Source organism: Epinephelus lanceolatus, chromosome 1 (genome assembly GCF_041903045.1).
Source record: "Epinephelus lanceolatus isolate andai-2023 chromosome 1, ASM4190304v1, whole genome shotgun sequence".
Classification (NCBI taxonomy): domain Eukaryota; kingdom Metazoa; phylum Chordata; class Actinopteri; order Perciformes; family Serranidae; genus Epinephelus; species Epinephelus lanceolatus.
In genome coordinates, this window is record NC_135734.1 from 20,488,663 (window position 1) to 20,504,766 (window position 16,104).

Genomic DNA, 16,104 nt, shown 5'->3' on the forward strand with positions numbered 1-16,104 from the left:
TGCAACGCTGTTTTCCCTTTGCAATCTGCACAGATCTATTTTTTTGTTTCCACGCTGCAGCAGGAGAAAAGAACGATTAGCTGGAAGAGGATATATGGAACCGGATGGGGCCCTCCTCTCTCTTCCCCCTCTCCCTTTCGTATCTGTCGCCTTAACTGTGTTTACATTATAGACACACCCCTGACCTTCACCCAGGCCCCCTTCGCTGGCCCCACACACACACGCACACACACCGTTTCACATACCAGAGCTATGAGCACACAACCGTGAATGCACAAATGTCACCGAAATAAATAAGTGGATGCAAAAGAAACAGCTTTCACATTGGTGGAGAGCACGAAATATCAGCAGTGTTTGCCCAGTGTGCTCCTGTTTAGTGGAGCTGTTTAATCGTCTATTTTTAGGCATCCTCGGCCATTTCTCATGCATTGCAAATGTATGGCAAGATCGCCATGCAGCTTTCCAGCCTACCACTGTACTGCAGAGTAGACACACCCCTCCAATACACACACCTCACTGCACACATTTGCTAAGTGTCAAAGAAATAATGGAGGAAAATGCGTAAAACGGAAGATTCAGCACCAGGCAGGGCTCGTGTTGTTATTTCACCAGCGTGATATCGATGGTGATGCTGTTGTGTCTTGTTTAAATTTCAAATGTGGGACTCTGAGCATGTAGCCGCAAAACAAAGCCACTCGGTGCGAGAGATAAACACGGCATCCACAGGATGGTTTCCGCCTATTGAGACTCCACGCCGTATCTAAGGTTGGCGCGGTAATCCCCCGCACCGGGTGTCCATTGATTCAGAGATCAGAAGCATAACGATGTTGCTTTAAACCTCACGCGGTCAAAGTTGTTTACCTCTCCGTTACCTCTGACGTCACGACACACCCCTGTTTGAAGGGGCGGCTCTTCTGCATATGGGCACCGGCGTCAACCAATCACAGCCGAGCTGGGCCGAAATGTTACCAATCACAGCACGGGAGAGATGCCGAGCCCACCTTTGATTGGTTAGCGGAGGGGCTGGGGGGAAATCCCTCTTTTCCCGTAGAGGTCCTGAAGAGGGGGCGGTGCATAACAAAAAGTAATGGCCATCTATTTGGGTCCTGAAGAAGGAGGGGTATTTCTCGTCGGACTACCGTAGGTGTGATTGAGTTTTCTTCATGTAAGTGCGTACGTTAGCCTGTCAGTTGAACCCAGTTGCGTCTCGAGCGTTTTGTCGTTGGATGTCCGTCGGCCGCCGCCGCACAACGGTTACTAAGCCGGATGAACTTGGCGCCGCGTTTTAGGTTTAAAGCAGCCAGCTAGCCACGCTAACGTTAGCTACTACCAGCGCTGCTGCTGCTGCTGTGTGTGTGTGTGTGTGTGTGTGTGTGTGTGTGTGTGTGTGTGTGTCTGTGTGTGTATGTGTGAGAGAGAGCCAGCGTCTGGAAGGGCGGACGAGTTTGACGTTTTCTCCTCAAGTCTCCTGACATTTTTTTTTAGTTTAGTTAGCACAACGCGGTCCTCTCTCTCTCCTCAAAGCTAACCCTACCCAGTCAACATGGAGGGGACACACTTTGCAAGAGCATGAGCACGACGGCGACTAAAGAGGATTAAAAGCAACTCGGTGTTGACGGGGGAAAAGTTGAGCTGAGGTATGAAACTCACATGCACAGGAGGAATGCTAAAGTCGAGACTTGGGTTGTTGTAATCTCTGTTGCCCAAGACCACACGAGAAACAGGTTTAGCACAATTTAAGTCTTTAGTTGATCTGTGTGTGTGTGTGTGTGTGTGTGTGTGTGTGTGTGTGTGTGCGCCTAACTTACCTCCCTGTCTGATTGCTGTTTTCATGGGTACAAATGAGTGTGTACGTTTCTGTTGAAAGTAATTCAGTGTTACATAAACAGAGCAACTGCAGGTCAGGTACGAGGGTAACGTTATGGGCCCACTCTGACTTGCGACATGCCATTTTGCTTTTGTATTGAACAGGATTAACAACTTGGGATAAACAGAGGAAAGGTTTCAAGTCTTACCTATTGTACAAGGGCATGCTAATACCTCAGGTAAGACATTTTCCTTTTACTTTTACCTGGTGTTTATAAAGCAGTCCTATGAAAAGATACACGTCTATTAACATGTACTTAAACCTTAACTTGTGTTGCTTTTAATTTACACATTTTGCTGTGAAATACATCTACACTCATCATACACGTTAACTCTCTTATGAAAAAGGTAGTAAGTAATATATGAACCATAGCCAACATATTCATTAATAAGACTGTAAAAGCAATGTGTTGAAGAATGAATTTAAAATGTCAGTACTTTTAAGACTGTGCTTAATTTAATATGATCTGCCCATTTGTGACCTAAATCAGTGACCCTCCTAAAATCAAAGGCCTTACTTAAAGGGCTGTGTAATGAAATCTGCACAACTGAAAAGTCAATACAGTCCATTTAAGTACAGGGTGTTTTTCTGTCCACATGAGGACTTTATATATCATACAGCTGCAAAGTGGAAATTCTCCCCCATGTATTATTAATATTAACAACCAACTAGTTAGTTGCCTTTGAATAACAGTGTAATATCAGCTCGCATTTTTATTGTGTTGATACCACATGATAAAAAGTGATAAGCTGCAGCTATCTGAAATAATCAGTGCAGATTTCAGCCCTCTTGTCATTTAACATACAGTACGTCCACGTACAGAAATTTATCTGAGCAGGGAAGGCGTACTCTGTCACTTTCACCAACACACTCAGTTGCTTGTTAGAATTATTTATATATCTATTTTTATATTTTTACACTTTAACCACTCACTTCATAGTCATGGGTAACTGAGCTACTGGCTGGTAATGACATCATTAATTACTACAAGCGTCTTGTCTTTCTTGCATCTGAAATTTAAACAGCCTCCAGCTCTTCTCTCTCTCCGCTGCTCATCACTTCAAAGTAAATCTGAAGGGGGCCAAATACAGCGAACAGCAAGGGGTACACATATATTTTCCTACCTATTTTTTCAAAGCGGGCCTAGTACTATAATTCTCACACCTATCCTTTTCTGTTTATGAAACAGTTTGACACTTGAAAAGTAGCAGGTAGGGTGTTGTTTTTATGTCAGCTTCCTCATCGCCTGCTTTTAGAAGAATGAATGTGGCGTCTCTTTCTCAACCACACGGTGCACTTGAGATCAACGGTCACACATGTTCTGAATTTATATGATGTGGAAATTTACGAGATAGCCTGTGTTATTTGGGACAGAGCGGGAGACTCAACACACACGAGGACCATGTATGCCTCAGCTTCTAAATCCCTTTTCTGTTCATGTGTCATGTGATGAGAAGCTACGGTATGGGCTCGGTTTGTGTCTTTATTGACTTTAACTGTAGCAGGTTGTTCATGGAGCTGCATGCTGTGGTGATGGTACAGTCCATTAGGTCTCCTGTACAGTGAAATACCCCGCCCCCACCCCCCTTTCGTGACTACAGTAATTGGTCGCTTCCTCTCACATGTAACCCTATAGAAAGAAAGAGGCTCCTGTACATAACTGTAAAGACCCACTTGTATGTACGTACCTCTGTACATACGTGCTGTTTGCCACATATGTTCAGTTGCCTCCAAGACTAACGAAGTGTTTAGTTCTCCCTAATGTCTTTACGTCCTCAATTACCTTCTGTGGTTAATGGTTTCTAGGCCAAACACATCACGCAGGGTATATTTGTTGTATATGGAGCATTAGTCATGCAGAAAAATATCTTTGCGTCACTGTTTGATATCTACGGCAATGGATGTAATATATCTAGGTTTCTTTTTTATTAAATTTCAGTGTATTACTGGATTACAGATTAAATTTTAAGATTTTTTCACCTTTTAGAAGTTGACTTTTAATCAGAAATACTAATGACAGTGTTGCTTTTTTAAAAATATTTTTTTAAAGACAAGTATTTCCTGTAAGAGAGACAGCATTTTATGGAGGTTATATAACTTGTGGGCTAAGTGCATTTGCACCCACCTCACCCACATGTCTGTTGCCTGTCCAGTTCTGTCCAGTTGGCTCTCTGCGCGCACGACTCTGTGTGCTTGAGAATGTGCATTCTCTGTCAAAATCGGCATAGACATAAACAGGACTTTTTCGGTGTGTGTTTGAGTGGGCCTCTCCCTGCCTTGTCTCTTTCCCCTCTCCAGAGTCCAGCAAGGGGCCCAGCATAAGGGGGCAGGCTGCCGTCACTGCCTCTCTCTCCCCTTGCAGGCCAGCGCTGGGGCCTGGGCAGGGGGGGAGTGGTGCATAGACCATAGGGTTGGACACAGGACATGTGACCCCCCACCCCTTCCACCCCAGTTTAGCCCATCCTGTGTGGGGCACAGGTCACCTTGTCATGTGCTATTACTGCTGCTGTAACATGCTGCCTGTGATCGTAGGAAAAGAGCATGAGATAGACCCGTGGAGGCTGCGGGAGAGAGAACAAGAAAGAGAGAGGGAAGCAAAGGGACAGGACTTGACTAGTCTGCTCAGCCAGTTGTTTAGCTGCATTACAGACTCGGTTCGTCTACTTTGTTGCTGTTAGCTCCACATTGTCTCTTTTTGTCCATTGTTCTCTCTCCCCTATCTGTTCTCTCCACGTATTGTTGTTTTTTTTCTTAGGCAGTGTCTAAACACCAAGCTGAATCAAATTAAACTTTCCTTCTTACAAATTCCAGATCGTGTTTTCTTTAATGGCACTTGTTTTCTTTATCTCTACCTCCTTCCTCTTTTAAATTTCCATTTTCACCCTCTTCTCTGCCATTATGGTGGGCTTAGATGTACTTCTATGTGTGAAACACAAGCCCATGTATTTCCATTGTAGCCCAGCTCTCTCTGCAGCCCGGGTCATTCCAGATCTGATTTGTTTTATGTCTCTTCTGTACTCGTAGTGACCCAGCCCGAGGTATGCAGTAAAACACATTGCCTTATGCTTTCTCCCTTCTCCCTCCAGCCCTCTCCACAAGTTCTCCCTGTCTTCTCCCTCTCTCTCCTTCCTCCTTTAAATCTTTCTCCCACTCTCTCGCTCTCTTTTTTCCCCCCCTTTAAGAGAAACTTTTGGCAGCATGGAACAATTTCAGAACCATTTGTGGGATTGCGTCATGTGATGTAGACGGAGGATGCTCATTGGACTGTCAGACAGGGCCTCCTTCTCCCACTCAGGCGTTCCACAGCAATCCCTCTCTTTCCTCCAGTGCTGTTATAGGTCTGGATGTGATTCCGACTCTGACTCTTATGTGTTGGGATGTGGTCTGTAAGCTCATTGCTGACATTCTTGGGACGTGATGCCAGAGGTTTTTTATTTCCCGCTTTCCCCTTTTCTCTTCTGCACGTCTGTGTGCAGTTAAAAATGATCTCTCCTTGAAATGCATGTCTGGATTCTCCTCTTTACCCACTTTGTTATATCTTGCCCCCGTCCTCAATCACATTTCATTTCAACGCCCAGGCACTAATGGCACCACTTAATTAGTTTTGTTAGATGGTGGGCGTTGGTGGAGGGTGGGTTTTATAATCACTTAATATTGACTTTGATGAAAGTTAATCTAACATCTGGGCTGCCGTCCAAATCTCTTTTTACAGTTGAGGTCTCGCTTATGTCTTCTCTGTAAGTAGCAGGGCACCTGACAAAGAAAACCAATGGCCACTTTCCTGTTTGGTAATCACATACTTGGACAATGGTGCAGCCTGAAATGAAATGGCGAGTAGAACAGAAAGAAATAAGCTACCTTATGAGTGGCATTGGACTCCTGCCATGGTCCACCTTGGCACTTATCCCTGAATGAATATCTCACAGCAGCTCAAGCTGCAGCAGTAATATTACAGATTTGCGAATTACCATATTTTAAGAACCATGCTCATTGTGCAACATCATCGGCATGAAGTGTTACTATTTCTCATATTAGCACTTAACGCCTCTACTCTCTGTCCCTCAGGTTCACACCATCTGTAGTCAAGACTTAATTTTGCAACGATTGGCATCTAATGTCAATTAATTAGAAGGTGCAAGATAGACGTATGCATTCGGGACAGTGGGGTGCAGGTGGTGCAAACAATTTCCACTGATAAATGAGACACAAGTAGTGTGGTTTTATGCAAACTTTGTTTCCTTTAATTCCGCCAAAGTTAAAAATTGGCCAGGTGTTGAGTAATAAATATTTAATCACTCAACATTTTATTTAGAGTAGGTTAGGCTCTGGTTATTAAAGATATTCTGTTATGATGAGTGGTTTTTCAAACATGTTGATCTTAATTAAACCCAGACCACAAAGAGAACGCGACCATTAATCTTCAGAATTGATGACCTATCGAATGTTTACCATTAAGGCTTCTGCAGACAGTGTCCTGTCTTTAAATCCAACCTGGGACCAGGTCTAACGTCAGTCCCCTGGATTATGAGACACATGCGTGTCATTTCAGCCATGATGTGAATAAATCAAAGGAGGAAAAGATGAGTCACTGCTCCACTGCATGCTAAGTAGCACTTGTTCTCCCTCAGCTAGTTTGTCGGGTAAAAAGAAAAGGAAACTCCCTGTCCTCTCCTCCAACTACACCACCAAAATTAGGGTAATGTCTTCATTTTGCAGCTTTCACCACCCAGTTAAAATGACAAGCTAGTCAGTTTGCGGTGCCGCGCATAATTACAGCAGGCCTCATCTCTTGCTCATCGACCACTGCCGCTTTGTCACTCACACTCCCAAACCCCAGGCTTACAGTACACTCACTTTTCCTTTCCTTTCCTTTCCTTTCCTTTAATCTCCTGATTTAGGTGATAGAGTCCAGAAGTCAATTACATGTATGGGTTATTCCGTTGTGGAGCAGAAGGTGCTTATTTTACACCATGTGATCAATTCTTCTCACAAAGTTTATCTGTGAAGAATCAGTCATATTCTCAATGCCTTTACTAGAGCTGAAATGACAATCAGTTAATTGAATAGTTCATAGACAAAAACTAAATTATGTTGAGTATTGATTGGTCTAAGTCAAATATGCTCAAATATACAGTACAGGCCAAAAGTTTGGACACACCTTCTCATTCAATGTGTTTTCTTTATTTTCATGACTATTTACATTGTAGATTCTCACTGAAGGCATCAAAACTATGAATGAACACATGTGGAGTTATGTACTTAACAAAAAAAGGTGAAATAACTGAAAACATGTTTTATATTCTAGTTTCTTCAAAATAGCCACCCTTTGCTCTGATTACTGCTTTGCACACTCTTGGCATTCTCTTGATGAGCTTCAAGAGGTAGTCACCTGAAATGGTTTTCCAACAGTCTTGAAGGAGTTCCCAGAGGTGTTTAGCACTTGTTGGCCCCTTTGCCTTCACTCTGCAGTCCAGCTCACCCCAAACCATCTCGATTGGGTTCAGGTCCGGTGACTGTGGAGGCCAGGTCATCTGCCGCAGCACTCCATCACTCTCCTTCTTGGTCAAATAGCCCTTACACAGCCTGGAGGTGTGTTTGGGGTCATTGTCCTGTTGAAAAATAAATGATGGTCCAACTAAACGCAAACCGGATGGGATGGCATGTCGCTGCAGGATGCTGTGGTAGCCATGCTGGTTCAGTGTGCCTTCAATTTTGAATAAATCCCCAACAGTGTCACCAGCAAAACACCCCCACACCATCACACCTCCTCCTCCATGCTTCACAGTGGGAACCAGGCATGTGGAATCCATCCGTTCACCTTTTCTGCGTCTCACAAAGACACGGCGGTTGGAACCAAAGATCTCAAATTTGGACTCATCAGACCAAAGCACAGATTTCCACTGGTCTAATGTCCATTCCTTGTGTTTCTTGGCCCAAACAAATCTCTTCTGCTTGTTGCCTCTCCTTAGCAGTGGTTTCCTAGCAGCTATTTGACCATGAAGGCCTGATTGGCGCAGTCTCCTCTTAACAGTTGTTCTAGAGATGGCTCTGCTGCTAGAACTCTGTGTGGCATTCATCTGGTCTCTGATCTGAGCTGCTGTTCACTTGCGATTTCTGAGGCTGGTGACTCGGATGAACTTATCCTCAGAAGCAGAGGTGACTGTTGGTCTTCCTTTCCTGGGTCGGTCCTCATGTGTGCCAGTTTCGTTGTAGCGCTTGATGGTTTTTGCGACTCCACTTGGGGACACATTTAAAGTTTTTGCAATTTTCCGGACTGACTGACCTTCATTTCTTAAAGTAATGATGGCCACTCGTTTTTCTTTAGTTAGCTGATTGGTTCTTGCCATAATATGAATTTTAACAGTTGTCCAATAGGGCTGTCGGCTGTGTATTAACCTGACTTCTGCACAACACAACCGATGGTCCCAACCCCATTGATAAAGCAAGAAATTCCACTAATTAACCCTGATAAGGCACACCTGTGAAGTGGAAACCATTTCAGGTGACTACCTCTTGAAGCTCATGGAGAGAATGCCAAGAGTGTGCAAAGCAGTAATCAGAGCAAAGGGTGGCTATTTTGAAGAAACTAGAATATAAAACATGTTTTCAGTTACTTCACCTTTTTTTATTAACTCCACATGTGTTCATTCATAGTTTTGATGCCTTCAGTGAGAATCTACAATGTAAATAGTCATGAAAATAAAGAAAACGCATTGAATGAGAAGGTGTGTCCAAACTTTTGGCCTGTACTGTATACTTTTACTTTTTATATATTTTTTTAAAGTTTTGTATGATTATAATTCAATGTTTTTGGGGTTTAGACTGTTGGTCGGACAAAACAAGATATTTAGGCTTCAGGAAATGGTAATTTTTCCTAATTTCCTGACATTTTGAGGTCCAAATGAGAAAGTAATCATCAGATTAGTCTAACATCCATTAAAAGAACCCAAAACCAAATAATTGTCGTGGTTATAATTGTCATAGATTGCTGCAGGGATGACATGATTTTGTTTTGTCTCGGTAGGCTCGGTAGGATTTTTGCATGGATTATCACTGAAAATATACACCGTGGCCAACAAACGTTTCTGACACTTACACGTTTTGTTCATCTAAATAATCTTCACAAATGAACACCACTTTCACAGTAAGGTCAATAGGGAGAGTGTCATGCACCAAGAGGTGCCCCGCCTGCATGGGCTCACAAGACACTACAAACATAACAAAAACAAAATCAGTAGCATAATAACAGCAAAAGAACAAATTTAACACACCTCCATGCATGTCAAACAATGTCAAAGCAGATATGATAGGTATAGGTAGGCTCATCCGATGCACGGACTGTGCCTTTAACAAATCAGACATATGATTTTTGAAGTGTCAGCACCACTAAGCTTAACTACAATTGGAAAATACCATAAATCAATAAATATACAAGCTGTAAAGTTTGAGTTAGAGTGTGAGTATACAACAATACTGTAAAGGTGGAGTAGTGAGTAGATGAGTTGCCATGTTTGGTGTGATGACACTTAATGTCCCTGACAACTTCTGTCGTCTCATTTAGCCGCCTGAATGCACCGCCTTTTTAAAGATGCACAGAAGCTTCACAATTCACAAGTGAGGTATTACCAGACATATTTTTTGTCATAGACAAACGTCAAAACGTGAAAGTCTCTTCATCTTGTTTTAACTACGGACTTACATCCAGACATCTAACCAAAAACCCATTAAAAAGAAAATATTGACTCTGAGATGAGGGAACTGGAAATGCAAAAATGCTAACTCATTTCCGTGCTTTATGACTCACTCCTGCAGCACTCAGTTACCCATTGGTTGAGCAGGGGGGTGTGGTGGTTGTCACATGTGGTATCATCTGATCCATCCGTATTCTTGAACCTAGAAGTCTCAAAGGATAAAAGAGACTTGCATTAAAATTAAACACCAGTCTTTGTCATACATGCAATTCAGTCGGCCAGCCAACAGTTTTTTCATGGTCACATGGACAAGTATTCACCCACGCACAAAAAAATCTGCTCCTAGGTTTTAAAAACGGGAGTAAAGCAACAACCAACAGAGATAAATCATACTAAAAACATGATTCATGAATAGCAAATAGCCTTTTCTCCTGATACTTCTCAAGATGAGACGCTGTCAGAGATGAGACGTTTATTTATATTTAGCCAGTAATTGAAGTGGCTTATGACTGCTTATTTTTAGCCGTCTTTCTAGATAACAGAATCAGGCTGTTTGTGTGTTGATTGCTTCTCTGTGGGCCGCTGCTCCTCGTACTATTTCTCTCCCGCATCCACAACAGCCAGCAGGGTATGCCTTGTGACACAGAAAGTCACTGTGACAAAGAGGTCACCCCTCCCCTACTCGCTGTATCTATGTATATATCTCTATCTGTTTTTTACTCCCATCTCTCCAGCGTGCCCTCCGCCCCACCCTTCTCTGGCCTGCTTCTCCCGGCATCCCTCTCACCTCCTACAGTACTGTCGCTGCTCTCTGCTGCAGGCTGGCACTTACTCCCCCTCTGACTGCAAGTGGCCATGCAGAGGGCAATAGATGAGGGGTCATAGGAACTATATGTGTTATTGGGATGGGATGATATGAGTTTATGGCGGATTGTGATTAAAAAAAAAAAAAAAAAACACTCACAATAAGTTGATGTTGGTGGATTTCCATTATCGGGATAATCGTGAATATTGTGTCCTGCAGCACACAAAGAGTCAGGGTTCAACATTAATTTTGCCTGGACCAAGTAAACTCTGTGTTTTGGCAAGTTGAATCCCTCATGCAGTTGTCCAGTCATGCAGGTGAAAATAAATGTGACGTCTAATGTAACGTTATCAGAAAATAAACCGTGCACTGTACCGCTTAAGCGGAGCTTTTCCAGCTAAGCTGTCTGCACGAGTTTGTCTCACCACCAAGCATTGAACGTAAATGATGAGAGAAATCTGACACACTGGACACTCGAAGTTAACTCTTGGGTCTTGATGTCATAAATGACATAACATTACTAATTTTAAATATCTCTGGAGCTCTGCATGTGAGAGACTTGCTTTGTTTGATTTAGAAGCTAACGTTAGCCATGGTGCTGTTCCAACAAGGGCTCTGGTGTGAGTGTATCCCTTTCAGAAGTTTTGTAATCCAGCCATGAACTGCTGTGTCTTTTTGGGGACTTTAAAATACTGTAAAATAAATCTATAATGATAAATCCTACACTTAAAGAGTATCCATTTTCCATTATAATAACAGCTGTTGTTGTTAGCCCGCCGGCTAGCCGCTAATGATGAGTCTGTTGACCAATCAGAGGCTGTGTCAGAGCGACTGTCTCAGCTAAAACAGCTTAATTTCAAGTTCGGAAGGGACTGTTGAGCAACTGATATTTAAAGAAACTTTGCAAAAACAGGCTGCCTATGCTCAAAAGATGCAAAAGCTCTTTATCAAGCATTGGCATAATTTATATTGAAAGATAAGATGCCATTTCAAATAGCTGAAGAGCCTGGCTTTTTAAGACTGTATTTCAAAAAAAGGTTTGTGTCCCATCTGTGATGCAATAAAGTAGTTGTTCTTAAAGTAAAGTGATTCCAGTATGTTTTAGTGCCTTTTTAACAGTTGAAGCATGCTTTTATGATTATCGGGATATTTATGTGATTAGCAATTGTTATGACCAGAATAATCATGACATGAAATTCTCATGACGTCCCATGCCTAACGTGTGGTGGGGTGTAACGGATGCATAAGCAGGGTAAAAACATGCCTATCATGTGACGCGCTCAGTAACATTGTAAGAAGATTTCAGAGGACATTGTGCTGCTGCAAAACCATTTGAGTTCGAACAGAATTCAATGGTACCATGATTAACCAGCATGCAGTGGTTTAACACAAAGCTGTAAAATCGCTCATGTTCACTGTTGCCACTGCTAAATGTTACCACACATTCATAAACACTCCAGATGCTGAGACTCTGAGTATTTTACATAAACCGGTGCAGCAGCCATAATGCTTAGGTAGAAGTTCTTGTTCAAGAGATTTGTCTCCTTCAGCTGGTGTAAGCTCATTCCTACTCGCACTAGTCATGTGGCTGAGATGAGCTACCTTAATTACCCTGAGTGGCTCTCCCCTTCACATGAAATACGTGCAACTGTCACATCACATTATTCACAGACTATGATTGTTAAGGTTTTATCCTCCTTGTCCATTTATACACTTTGACACAGATAAATGTCACAATCAATAACAACAGCTATAAACCTGTAATGGTTTATATTAAAAACACACACAACTAAAGGACACACAAAAGGTAGCATACAAAATCACCAGTACGTTTTATATAACAGTGTTCAAAAAGTTTTACATAAGTGTAGAAGTATAGTTAAAAATGAGAAGAAAATGTGCCAAAACAAGAATAATTGCCATATTTACAACAACAAACAAGGTGATAATTTTCTTTTAATTAATGTGTTAGACTGCAGGGCATTTCTGAGTCTCTTTTTGTACATAGACAGCAACACAAAGGAAACCATTAAATGTGTGTTTTCATTTCAAAAGGTAACTCAGTGAAATGTGATAGAAAACTGACCATAAGGAAGATGAGCATTCTTAGCCTGCATAGTTGGATAGTTATAAAAGTGTATGTTATTATCAAAATAATGTCTAAAATTATAGCGTACACATGTATCTTGTATTTCACTGTAAAGACAAATTTCCAGGATTGAGGAATGCGGATGTCAAAAATAGTTGATAATAACAGCTACAATTTAAGTGTAACTCTTGGTACAACGACTTTGCAAAAAGTTAGTAATCTGATCGACTCTTTGCAGCAGCAATATTTTGCCCAAATAAATTGGAACTGTACTTGCCCATACAATAATACAGTCAGACAAATTAAGTATAAATTAAGCTATAATAAAAAGGAAAGAAACACTTAATATGTACAAAACGTCCTTTTTCCCCTCACAATCCAAGGAGATTTAGTGACTTTTTGGCAGACTCAACCAACCTGTTTTCACCAATCAAGAGTTTATCATCAATCAAAATATCTAAAAGAAACAAGTTGATGAAACTATTTCTTAAAAAGTTAATTTGATGTCCCAAGATTAGTCATGATATATATTATAAAACAATAAACATTGCTTAAAATGTTTTCTAATGGAAGTAAAACACAAATGAGTAGAAAAGGAAAAAGTAATAATTGAATGACAACCAAAAATCCAATGTTAGAAGTAATCTAAAAATTCAATCAAAAAATGCAAAAAGTAAGTCCAGAAACTTCAGTCATAGGTCTATTTTTAATATTCCTTGATTCTAAAGTGTAACCTCATTAGACAGATGAAAGATTAAAAAGATTACTGCTTTGTTTGAGATGCCGAGACAACAACAGAGTCATCAGTTATTTCTTTGTAAATAACTGTTGTGCAGCCATTTTGTGGTTGATTAGATGTTGGAACAGAAACATGTCTGTGCAGAAAGGGACTTAAAAAGAATGGCTAGATGTCCATCTCCAAAGCAGCAAAAACAGCCACAGCTACTTTGTGTTTTAGGGTTATTTTTGTTTGTTTTTAGTGCATAACCATGTTGAAATATCTAGCAGATAGAGACAAGTTCAAATCAATTTATTAAATATTGTTAGAGCAAATGTCGACATAAACAGTTGCAAACTCATGCATAGTTCGAAGGTCATATGATACCAAAAATGACTTTTGCCTTGTTTCCCCTAGTTTTAGTGGGTTTATTATTAATCAGGTTCATTTTTTTCCAGTGTTAAGTCTCAGCCAGCGTTATGTTTCATGGTAAACAGCTAAAAAATGACACCCTAAAGCCATTAAACAGGACCTTTTTACAATGCAGTTCTATGTTATTTCCAGCACTTAGGTTTTCTCATGCTTTTATTGAGATGTGGAGTACTCTTCTGTTGTTGTTTGTTACCATATTTCAGAGTAGGTATTTTTAAGCAGTAATTTGATTGCTGTAATTGTCGATATAACAGGTTACCTTCCTCTTTTAATTAACTTACCAAAACTGGTGGATGTTTCTTGGTTTGGCAAGTTGGGTTAACAGGGAGAGAAGAGACAGAGAGAGAGATAGCAAACATCTATAGAATTTTTTTAAATAGGGATGGGAATCAAAAACCAGTTCCAAATTGTCCAATGAGTGCCTTGGAGCGTATCAGTTCGTTTTATAGATGACGGCATATTTTTTTCTGACAGTCACGCAAAAGTGTGACGTCAAACTTGTACGTATGTGCCGGAAAAATGGTCCAAAGCATGGCTTCATTTCAGGAAGAAAGACGACAACACTGCTGCTTCTAATGTCCATAAAATGATCATTTAAAGTCATATGGTGAAATATCTACTCTGTCAACATTGGTTTAAATTCCAGGAATGCCATGTATATGACACTGTGTGCACATGTGCCACTGCTTCCCAACCGAGCAGCACATCCGTTACCAAGGATAAATTTCTTATGGTTCAATAACATTAATGTCATGCAGGCCGACTTAGCAGATGTTTTCTTCGCCTAAGAAAACCTACATGAAAAGGAATGCAGTACAAACATATTTTCTCATTTCATCCGTTTTAGATAATACCGTGCGTGCCTTTTCCTCCACTCTGTTTCTACACTGTAGAAACACTGCGCTGATGCTGAAAACCTGTGTAGGCCTATTTTTTCACACACACAAATTAATCAGGAATCAATAAAAATCGAATAAGCAGAATCGATAATGGCATTGGAATAAATAAAATCTTATGAATTCACATCCCTATTCTCAAACCTCTTCTGCCGCACAGCACGTCTCACTGTGTCTCTGTATGCTCAGTGTGTTCTTAACATCATATTTCTGGCAAAAATATGCTGCTGCTGTTTGTGGGGAGCAACAAATCTGTTTACCACCTGAGCCGTTCTTACTTCCAACAGATCGGAGTTCAGCAGTTGCTCAAAAAGTTGTTGAACTCCAAGTTATTAAACTAATACAGTCAGTCTGTATTAGTGTCCCTCATGCTACAATGCACTATTGGAAACAACACGGCACTGATTCTCTAATTGGTAAAAAGTCCAGTTACAATCTCCAAGCACTTTAATTATACCTGACGGTAAGGAATCCATACTTGTTTGCCCGTCAAGGAGCAGGACTCAACCCTGTGAGCTAATCAGATATCACAGTTACTGTTTTATCTTTATGGCTTTATGCCAGTGTAACACATGAGACATGAGTAATATCTCGCATTATTACCGCAATGGCAGATTTGATTGATGCTGCCGAACGACAACGTACACACAATATGCAATGTAGTATCATTCAAGAGTGAGACTTTCAGTAGAAGCTTCAAGCTCAAAACCTGTTCCCTGGCTTTGCGTGCCCGACACTGGAATGAGTACAGATCTGGTCTAATAACCTCGTGCATTATTTAGCACTCTCTCAATACTACTGTGCATTTAGTGTAATGGCCTGTCAGGGCTGAATGCAATCACAGAGGACTGACTTCACTGATCAGTTGATGATATGGTAAGGTGAATGGGTGTTTTCCCTGTTGGTTTACTGTGAGTGATGAGTGTGAATGCCTGCTGGGATTAGATTGCCTACATGCTGTAGAACAGACTTTATGCCTTGCAGAGGACTGTGCCATTTATACTGGTCAGTATTGTGTAACATTACATTACATGATAGCAATAATGATTTTGCTGCTATGCCAAAGGACTTATTATATTTACACCAGCTGTAGATGCTGCGTTTCATCTGTCGGGTCATAGATGTACTCTGTATGTTGATAAGATGTCACCTCTCCAAAAGTCTCCAAAAGACTACCAGACTTCTTCTTGTCGTGAGGACCTCTCACATTATCTGACTGTGATTTCTGTCTTTATGGGCCAGCTTGTACAACTACTCATGCTACAAAGCCACCAAAGTAATCATGTTTTAACAGACATCCCAGATGAGGTTGGGAGCACAGATTGCAACAACTCAAGGGGGCCGCAAGACTTAATGTGGGCCTTGACAGAAATGGCTGCCAAGTTGCTATTGGCAACCGTTTTGAGAAGTTGGCAACCAGTTCTTGGCCTTTGATTGCAATCAGTAGCTACTACTTTTTAACATGAATAACAGGGACAGCAATCAGCAAAACATTCACTCCAAAGTAAATAGATTTTTTAATATTTGTTGCATTCGTGATATTTGAATACTTCTTTTTCAGTCAGAACCAGAACAAGGGCTGCACAGGTAATCAAAATATTACAAA

General features: G+C 41.1%; 1 protein-coding gene across 2 annotated transcripts in view; it reads left to right on the forward strand.

The window, feature by feature from the left end:
• Positions 1 to 1,089: 1,089 nt before the first annotated feature.
• Positions 1,090 to 16,104, forward strand: part of LOC117257493 (vitamin D3 receptor B) — a 32,090-nt gene continuing 17,075 nt past the window's right edge. The window contains exons 1-2 of one of the 2 annotated variants that reach the window (XM_078167141.1): positions 1,090 to 1,140; positions 1,972 to 2,045. The gene's annotated coding sequence lies outside the window, so the exon portion shown is untranslated. Of the gene's footprint in view, positions 1,638 to 1,971; positions 2,046 to 16,104 lie in introns of both variants that reach the window. The other variant, XM_033627726.2, reaches the window with a different exon arrangement.